Here is an 8,441-nt window from a genome sequence, read left to right as displayed (position 1 = left end):
GGAGGTGCACTGCCAGCGCCCTGCAAAATGACCTCCAGCAGGCCACAAATGTGCATGTGTCAGCATATGGTCTCACAAATTATTCATACAAATGAAATGTATTAAAACATTACGCATTTTTGTGGAACATTTAGAATAATAATGTATTATTATTTTCATAATTTTCATAATTTTCATCATCATACTTGATTATAATAATATGATGTAGCCTATATGTAATTGTATAGCCTATGAATAAAGTAAAATTAACTTAATCTAGGCCTATCAGCTCAACATTTTCAACACTACACTCTAATGGACATTTTGTAGAATGAAAACAGAAAGACCTTAGCCTCAACAATTTCAATGACTGTTTTATTGCCACCAGAATAAAATACAGCAAAATATACTTGTGTAGTCATATACCTGTATTGTTAAGAATATAGCTAGATAGGGTGTTTAATGTTGGTGAGGTAATATATTTCTAGCAAGCTAGCTGATAGCAGATTTGAGGAAAATGAAATTGAACATTTGATCCTATTTAGAAAATGGAATCCGGTTAACAAAACATGTATTTCATAATCCCCCAAAATATATTTTCTGCATTAAAATGGCCTAGAGGAGTGTCCCAGTTTGACAGTAACAGGGTGTCCCAGTTTGACTGTAGGCGATTGGCATACTGGGACACTGTCAAAATGTCCCTATTCTAAAAACATGAGAGTAGTAAGAGAACCATTTACAGTCATTTTGATTTACAATTACATCCCATTACAAAATATGTTGTAATGAGACACTGAATATCCTTTCTTAGTTTTTTTTATAACCTTAACATTATTTACCTCAGAACCTTTTACTTACCATTATGCCTCTAGAGGACACGTATCATTACATGGGATGCCATGCCTAAAATGATGACGCCATACCCATTGAACCCTTTTTTTATCATCACATCACATCACATCACATACTAACTATTTCATATTCGCTGGCACCAAAAGATACAAAAGTTTTGATAGAGGACATAATGCGGTCGGACCATCAAATAATTGGCATATACTGTACATTACTCTTACAGAACTTCCACGTGGGCGAGGATATTGGAAATTTAATCAAAGCCGATTAGATGATAACTTGTTTTTAATTTATAACTGACTTTTCCCGACATAACATAGGTACAGTAGATCCCCTTATTGTATGGGACACTTTTAAATGTGCCTTTTGGAGCCCATGCAATTCAGTACTCATATATAAAACAAAAGCAATTCAAAATAGTCCATATTAACAAAGGAAATAGAAGGACTAACAGTACAGATAGAACAGTACAAACCTGACACATAGAGGCACAGAATAAGTTTGAGGAAAAAATTAAATTAAATGGAGGATCTTATTCAAGAAAGCAATCTAGTACAGTGCATTTAGAAAGTATTCAGACCCCTTCAGTTTTTCCACATTTTGTTACGTTACAGCCTTATTATGAAATGGATTAAATACATACGTAAATAATACTTAAGTATTCAGACCCTTTGCTATGAGAGTCGAAATTTAACTCAGGTGTATCCTGTTTCCATTGATCATCCTTGAGATGTTTCTACAACTTGATTGGAAAAAGGATGCACCTGAGTTACATTTCGAGTCTCATAGCAAAGGGGTCTGAGTACTTATGTAAATAATACTTATGTATTTAATCCATTTTAGAATGAGGCTGTAACGTAACAAAATGTGGAAAAAGTCAAGGGGTCTGAATACTTTCTATGAGACTCGAAATGTAGCTGTTTCCACTGATCATCCTTGATGTTTCTACAACTTGATTGGAAACACAATTGTGTCGAGCTTTATGGACAATTCCTTCGACCTCATTGCTTTGTTTTTGCTCTGACATGCATTGTCAACTGTGGGACCTTATATAGACAGGTGTGTGCCTTTCCAAATCAACTGAATTTACCACAGGTTGACTCCAATAAAGTTGTAGAAACATCTCAAGGATGATGAATAGAAACAGGATGCAGCTGAGCTCAATTTTGAGTCTTTTTATTTATTTTATTTTATTTCACCTTTATTTAACCAGGTAGGTAAGTTGAGAACAAGTTCTCATTTACAACTGCGACCTGACCAAGATAAAGCAAAGCAGTGCGACAAAAACAACAACACAGAGTTACACATAAACAAACGTACTGTCAATAACACAATAGAAACATCTATGTACAGTGTGTGCAAATGTAGAAGTGTAGGCAGGAAAGGCAATAAATAGGCCTTAGAGACGAAATAACTACAATTTAGCATTAACACTGGAGTGATAGATGTGCAGATGATGATGTGCAAGTAGAGATACTGGGGTGCAAAAGAGCAAGAGGATAAGTAACAATATGGGGATGAGGTAGTTGGGTGTGCTGATTATTATTTGACCATGCTTGTCATTTATGAACATTTTGAAAATCTTGGCTCTCTCTAATTCTCTCCTTCTCTCTTTCTTTCTCTCTCTCGGAGGACCTGAGCCCTAGGACCATACGTCAGGACTACCGGGCATGATGACTCCTTGCTGTCCCCAGTCCACCTGGCCTTGCTGCTATTCCAGTTTCAACTGTTCTGCCTGCGGTTATGGAACCCCTACCTGTACCAGACCTGCTGTTTTCAACTCTTAATGATCGGCTATGAAGAGCCAACTGACATTTATTCCTGATTATTATTTGACCATGCTTGTCACTTATGAACATTTTGAACATCTTGGCCATGTTCTGTTATAATCTCCACCCGGCACAGCCAGAAGAGGACTGGCCACCCCTCATAGCCTGGTTCCTCTCTAGGTTTCTTCCTAGGTTTTGGCCTTTCTAGGGAGTTTTTCCTAGCCACCGTGCTTCTACACCTGCATTGCTTGCTGTTTGGGGTTTTAGGCTGGGTTTCTGTACAGCACTTCGAGATATTAGCTGATGTACGAAGGGCTATATAAAATAAACTTGATTTGATTTGATTTGATAGATTGGCTGTGTACAGTGATCGGTAAACTGCTCTGACAGCTGATGCTTAAAACTAGAGGGAGATAAATCTCCAACTTCAGGAATTTTTGCAATTCGTTCCAGTCATTGGCAGCAGAGAACTGGAAGGAACGGCGGCCAAAGGAAGTGTTGGCTTTGGGGATGACCAGTGAAATATACCTGCTGGAGCGTGTGCTACGGGTGGGTGTTGCTATGGTGATCAGTGAGCTGAGATAAGGCGGGGCTTTACCTAGCAAAGACTTATAGATAGGTTTGGCGACGAATATGCAGTGAGGGCCAGCCAACGACAGCATACAGGTCGGAGTGGTGGGTAGTATATGGGGCTTTGGTGACAAAACGGATGGCACTGTGATAGACTAAATCCAGTTTGCTGAGTAGAGTGTTGGAGGCTATTTTGTAAATGACATCGCCGAAGTCAAGGATCGGTAGCATCGTCAGTTTTACGAGGGTATGTTTGGCAGCATGAGTGAAGGAGGCTTTGTTTGCGAAATAGGAAGCCGATTCTACATTTAATTTTGGATTGGAGATGCTTAATGTGAGTCTGGAAGGAGAGTTTACAGTCTAACCAGACACCTAGGTATTTGTAGTTGTCCACATATTCTAAGTCAGAACTGTCCAGAGTAGTGATGCTAGTTGGGCGGGAGGGTGCGGGCAGCAATCGGTTAAAGAGCATGCGTTTAATTTTACTAGCATTTAAAAGCAGTTGGAGGCCACGGAAGGAGTGTTGTATGGCATTGAAGCTCGTTTGGAGGTTTGTTAGCACAGTGTCCAAAGAAGGGCCAGATGTATACACAATGGTGTCGTCTGCGTAGAGGTGGATCAGAGAATCACCAGTAGCATCATTGATATATACAGAGAAAAGAGTCGGCTCAAGAATTGAACCCTGTGGCACCCCCATAGAAACTGCCAAAGGTCCGGACAACAGGCCCTCCGATTTGACACACTGAACTCTATCTGAGAAGTAGTTGGTGAACCAGGCGAGACAGTCATTTGAGAAGCCAAGGCTATTGAGTCTGCCGATAAGAATGCGGTGATTGACAGAGTCGAAAGCCTTGGCCAGGTCGATGAAGACGGCTGCACAGTACTGTCTTTTATAGATGGCGGTTATGATATTGTTTTGGACCTTGAGCGTGGCTCAGGTGCACCCATGACCAGCTCGGTAACCAGACTGCATAGTGGAGAAGGTATGGTGGGATTCGAAATGGTCGGTGATCTGTTTGTTAACTTGGCTTTCGAAGATTTTAGAAAAGCAGGGCAGGATGGATATAGGTCTATAACAGTTCGGGTCTAGGGTGTCTCCCCCTTTAAAGAGGGGGATGACCGTGGCTGTCACGCCCTGGCCTTAGTATTCTTTGTTTTCTTTATTATTTTAGTTAGGTCAGGGTGTGACATGGGGAATGTTTGTGTTTTGTCATTTTGGGTGGTTATATGGTAAAGGGGGTGTTGGGTGTAGTGTATGAGTTTGTGTTGAGTGAATGTTTCTAGGTATGTCTATGGTTGAGTGAATGTGTCTAGGTATGTCTATGGTTGCCTGAGTGGTTCTCAATCAGAGACAGATGTCTTTCATTTGTCTCTGATTGGGAGCCATATTTAAGGCAGCCATGGGCATCATGCATTTGTGGGTAATTGTCTATGTCTAAGTGTTTAGTGTCAGCACTTATGTTTGATTAGCTTCACGGTCGTCTGTTTTGTTGTTTTGTTTAGTTATATAGTGTTCGTGTCGTTTTCGTCTTCTTTCCTTAAATAAAGAAGATGTACTTTCCACACGCTGCATTTTGGTCCTCACTCTCTTCGCAAGACGATCGTGACAGTGGCAGCTTTCCAATCTTTGGGGATCTCAGATGATACAAAAGAGAGGTTGAATAGGCCAGTAATAGGGGTTGCAAAAATTACGGCAGATAATTTTTGAAAGAGAGGGTCCAGATTGTCTAGCTCAGCTGATTTGTAGGGATCCAGATTTTGCAGCTCTTTCAGAACATCAGCTGTCTGGATTTTGGTGAAGGAGAAGGGGGGGGCTTGGGCAAGTTGCTGCAGGTGGTGCTGAATTGTTGGCCGGGGTAGGGGTAGCCAGGTGGAAAGCATGGCCAGCCGTAGAAAAATTCTTATTGAAATTAGCGATTATCGTAGATTTATTGGTGGTGACAGTTTTTCCTAGCCTTGGTGCAGTGGGCAGCTGGGAGGAGATGCTCTTATTCTCCATGGTGTTTACAGTGTCTCAAAACCTTTTGGAATTAGTGCTACTTTTTCTGTTTGAAAAAGCTAGCCTTAGATTTCCTAACTGACTGAGTATGTATATATAGATCTCATAGCAAAGGGTCTGAATACTTATATAAATAAGGTATCTCAGTTTTAATTTAATTTTAATTTGCAGATGTAGATTGTGTAGATTGATGAAGAAAAAAACGATTTAATACGTTTGACAATAAGGCTGTAACATAACAAAATGTGGAAAAAGTCAAGGGATCTGAATACTTTCTGAGAGCACTGTATGTCATCACACAGGCAGACTGCCACAGCGAAGGAGGTTTACATGGTGCATCAAGTATAATATTATGAGTGTAGCTTAATTCTCTGTGCTCTGTAGAGATCTCAGGTAGTTGGTCAGAAGGCTCTGGAGGTCCTTGGACAGTTTTGTCTCTGTAGCACCTGGAGAGCGATGGAAAGAGAGAGAGCTCTCACCCCTGACCTCCCTCTGGCCCAGGGCTTCCTGTCTAGTATCATGCAATGTAAGGGAACACCCCCCTGAAATGGACAAAAATGAATGGGATGTTATTGGCACCGTACGAAACATATACACGGTGTACAATACCACTCAATTGGACGTTGTTTCATTCAAAACTGATTGCAAATGCCATATGGCAAATGCCAAGTGTAACACTGCAAACATCCAATAGATGGCGAGTGCGCGCCACCGTAAATGTTCATATTGCAAATGTAACACAAGTCAAGACCCAAGAGTAAAATGTTGAAAATGTGAAAAAAAATTCAAAAACTTATCACCCCGTTAAAAAAGTGCCTTCTGGGACGTTTTTCGAAATTCTTTTGATTTTTTTTGTCAATTACACATGTATAAGAACTGTATGAACATACTTTTGTCAAATTTTATTATCATAATAAAAAAATAAAAAATGTATTACTTGTCCATAAGGCATATGTTTTGTCCATTTGCAATATGATTTCATAGGAAGTCAAAAGTCGAAAATGTGAAAAAAAAATCCAAAACTTATCACCCCCTTAAAAAGTGCATTCTGGACCGTTTTTTGAAATTCTTTTGATTTTTTAAAATCAATTACACATGTATAAGAACTGTATGAACATACTTTTGTCATATTTGATTATCATAATTATTATTATTATTATTATTTTTTTTTTTTACTTGTCCCTAAGGCATATGTTTTGTCCATTTGCAATATGATTTCAAAGGAAGTCAAAAGTCTAAAATAACGATTTTAAAAAAAATGTCCAAAATGACAATTGGATGGGTACGGGTGGGGGGTGCTCCCTACCCAACCGTAGACCCCTTGCTCCCCCCCTAAAGGCATTAAAAAACATTTTAAAAATGTGCTTCTGGTAACACATTCCAATCACCAGGTGCACGGCTGTCCATTTGCAATATGTTTCAATGGGCATTTACCATCACAAGTTTGACATGCTCAAAAATACTGCAGAAATGCAAAATTGACTGGCCCGATGAACTCGGGATGGCCGGGCAGTGATTCTGGTTCCTCACCATCGCTCGTTGGTGTTGATTTCAGAATGTAATTTTGGTGATGGTACCTCACTGTTTAAACATATTGCAAATGGACAAAAGTCAGCCAGCAAGTCACCGTCCATCAGTCAATTAGATATCATTCTGACATCAAACTGATACAAACTGACACCAAACCCACTTTTTCCTACTCGTTTAGAAGCCAACTATCACATATTTCAGAGCAGGCCCAAAATTCACAGCGCCTTCTGTTTAAACCATAATAAAAACATAGAACACGTAGTTACTATCTAGCTGTGGGTCCAGTTCTGACATTATGTGTAGGCCTAGCTGAGGCGACCTCGAATCCCAAGTTTCGGCTCGATAGGTCATTTGGAGCCCGAACAGCGACCTTAATTGGTGCTGAAAATCCACTTTTTCCGGGCGTTGCTACGGGGTCCTTGAATGAGCTATCGGACAGAAACGTTGGAGTCCATCTCTATGGGCCGAGGCGGTTTCAATGCACCTAGTCTAGGTCTGACAGTTCTTTGATAGTTTGAACAAAGGTAACTATTTTAGGCACTGTGTGTCTTTAAGCCCCACACTGTGTCACTCCATCCTTGCTGTGTGTGTGTGTGAGTTTTTCTTGGAAATCCAATGGGATGAATGACTGATTTACAGTTCATGAGGGTTGCCTAATCACACATATGAAGTTTTGGAAAGATCTGACTTTTTTAACCCTTCGAAACAGCCCCTTTGACCCCAATTATGGCACTTCCGGTTAGCACAGGAAGCTGAAAGTAAACACATATCCTCATTAGGGTAGGCTTTTACAGAATCCTGAGTTTTAAGTCTTTACGTTAAGAACTGACTGATTTACACAGGGTGGAATGCACTTTCTCTCAAACTGCAGGTTGGGTATGGGAAAATGTCATCGAAGACAGGTTCATAAGACATTCATAACCCACATAGGCTTCAGGTTGAATTTAGGGGAGCAGGCAATGTATTCCTATGGGGAGAGAAGTCATTGAAAACTGTTTGATGCAAACACCTTCTTTTCACTGTTAAGGGTTAATGCCACATGGTCATGGTTAGGCTTGCACAGATCGGGAGGACCTCAGGAATGTTCCTGAGGTCGAACTGAAACCAATTTAAATGTAGGGCCAGGCTTCATTTTGGGCCTACTTTTTTCACGGTCGCTGCGCTTAGACCGAGCGAGTTACGGTCAAGCGGGGCATCTCGTTGAACTCGGCACGGCCTGAGATTATGGTAATGCCATTGCAGGCTCTGTGTGTCTTTAACTTCTCTAGGCTAGCTGGGACGTTAGCGTCCCATCTGGCTAACATCCGGTGAAATAGCATAGCGCAAAGATTCTAAATACACCATTCGTAGTATTAAACGTTCTTGTAAATACATGTATCTAACATCATTTAAAAGCTTATCTACTTCTTAATCCAACAGTGGTGTCAGATTTCAATAATGCTTTTCGGCGAAAGCATACCATGCGATAATCTGACGACAGCGCGCCACACACACAAGTATAACTAGCATTTTCCAACCAAGCAGTAGCGTCACAAAAGTCAGAAATGGCAATAAAATTATCAATTACCTGTGAAAATCTTCTTCTTTTGGCAATACAAAAGGTCCAATCTTCACAATGAATGGTCATTTTGTTCGATTAAATACATTTTTATAGCATAACACGACACATTTTGTAAACGGCTTGTGTCATGAGTTCCGACTCCTTCAACTTTCGACGAAACAGTTGATGTAATTACTCACAC

Source organism: Salvelinus namaycush, chromosome 27 (genome assembly GCF_016432855.1).
Source record: "Salvelinus namaycush isolate Seneca chromosome 27, SaNama_1.0, whole genome shotgun sequence".
Classification (NCBI taxonomy): Eukaryota; Metazoa; Chordata; class Actinopteri; order Salmoniformes; family Salmonidae; genus Salvelinus; species Salvelinus namaycush.
This window is presented reverse-complemented; position numbering follows the sequence as displayed.